This window comes from Pan paniscus, chromosome 1 (genome assembly GCF_029289425.2).
Source record: "Pan paniscus chromosome 1, NHGRI_mPanPan1-v2.0_pri, whole genome shotgun sequence".
NCBI classification, from domain to species: domain Eukaryota; kingdom Metazoa; phylum Chordata; class Mammalia; order Primates; family Hominidae; genus Pan; species Pan paniscus.
The window spans coordinates 123,439,721-123,441,940 of record NC_073249.2 but is presented as its reverse complement, the minus strand read 5'-3'; positions in this window follow the sequence as shown (position 1 = coordinate 123,441,940).

Sequence of the window (2,220 nt, the reverse complement as noted above, 5' to 3'; positions counted from 1 at the left end):
TAGCCAAGTGTGTTTCTTTTCTTACATATACAGTAATACTTATATTTCATTAATTTTTAGTAAAAGCTCTAATTAGTAATCAACTTGTAAAATTCACAAAAAAACCAACAGTATTAAAATCCCACTTAATTATTGAATAAGTGTAAGATAATAATAGCAAGTTGTTATGCTTTAGAAGACTGACTTTAACCTATTTAAGCTATGAACTCAGAAAAGCATCTTAACCAATATGTTTGTTGCCATTAGCATCATTTACCGAGCTGTGTACCTTTAATTTCTGCCATTCTATAATCCTTCCAAGGAGTGTTTTTATCAGTTAGTTAGGGATAGCTGGTTTAATGTTGATTCCCATGCAAAGTTAGCCTGGTTGTATGCTTTTTATAATATGCAAGTACTTTTGGTGTTAATAAGGTTAAAAAATAGAAGAAACCTAAATTATACAATCTACAGTTATCAATTCTATTGAGCTCACTGGAATCTTCTCCTACTTTATAGACTTTCTTCTTTTTCATTTTTTTCCTAATTGCTTAGACTTGTTGTTTATGACTTTTTGTTATTTTTCTTATTCTACAATCTGGATATTTATTTAGGGCTTTCATGACACCTTGTAGTCTGGGTTTTCTTCCCAATTCTCTACCTATTCATTCTTCTTCATCTTGACTTTACATATGGAATTCATTAGGGCTCTCATCTAGGTTTCCTTATAACTCTCAGTTGTTTTGTTTATGCTTAAGTGAGAACATAGAGGCCATAACTCAGAAACTGTCTATTCTTTTCACCTATAAATTGTCCCTGCCACAAAGCAGATTCACTGTGCATTGGTACCACTTCGGCTCACTGCATCTTGGGCTGCAGTTTCTACTACTTAAGATTGAGTCCAGTGATTTAGAACATACACACAAAAAGTTGCATGAAGCAGGCTTATTGCTTATAGATAGGCATCAAGTGACACAGAAGCCCGGCGTTCATGAGGAGCCAGCCTCCCAAGACTCAGACCGTTTGCCCAGGGTGTTGAAGACTCATTTGCACATGCCCTATTTGTACCACAGCTGAGGGACCCTTGAAAGAAGCCTGCCCCGTGTTTTATAACCCAGGCATCACATGATACACTGGGCTAAAGCACTTAAGGAAATGTTCTAAGAGACACAGTAAGAGAGTCTGAGACTTATCTCAGGATGTTGCATTCCCAGCTCATTCTACAGCTATTCTTGAGATGCACAAGTTATAGAGGAGGAAAACCTGGGTTACTCCAAGGCCACTTGGAGAGTTGTCCTGCATCTTCCTCTAGCATTTTCCTTTTTTTCTCCTATTATAATAAAGAAAGTACATGTCATTCTAAGAAAGGCCATTTTCTCTGCTTAAGTTAATGATACCATTCCATTTTTATCGTTTGGAGGACTTTAGATTATCCTCCCTCTTTTGATTTAGCAGTCTTTCCCTTTCTTCTGCATTAGTCATCCTAGATTACATGTATTACAGTCTTCCAATTAAAAACATCAATGACCGTCCTCAGATATTCTTCTGGGCATATTACTTTGCTCATTTCCTTGCTCCCTCTCCTAATTAAACATCTCTTTTTATCACACTGTCTCCACATCCTCAGCCTCGGTCATTATTCATCTCTCTACTGTCCAGTTTTCACCATTATCACTTCATTCAGTCTGCTCTTGTCAACATCATGAGTGACATTTATGTTACCAGTCCAATATATTTCTCTGTCCTCACCTTAAACCACTTCATAGCAGTATTAATGATGGTGGGTCACTTTCTCTTTCTATCTTCCTTTTTTCGTGTTATTCTACTCTCCTGGTTTCCTTCTGTCTCATTGATTGCTCTGTTTCAGGTTTTTGTTTTTTTTTTTATCTTAGGTGGATCATCTTATTCTGTTCCACCTAAGTCCTAACTTTTATCTATTTCTCTTCTTTATCTTCTCTTCTCTAGGTGATTGGAATCATTTCCACGGATTTTAAACAAATATTTTCTGTGGACACCTAGGTATCTTCAATTCAGAACTTGGACTTCAGCCTCATACTTCCATCAGATGCTTGTTATCACCACTTCCATGTTCCACAGACATCTCATAATTAACATATATAAAATGGAACCCTCATTTTTTTTCCTTGCATAAACCTTTTACTACATTATTTTCTTACTGCTTAGAAACCCAGGATATTTTCTGATTTATCTCTCTTAGCTCAACAACTTTATCTCTTCATATAA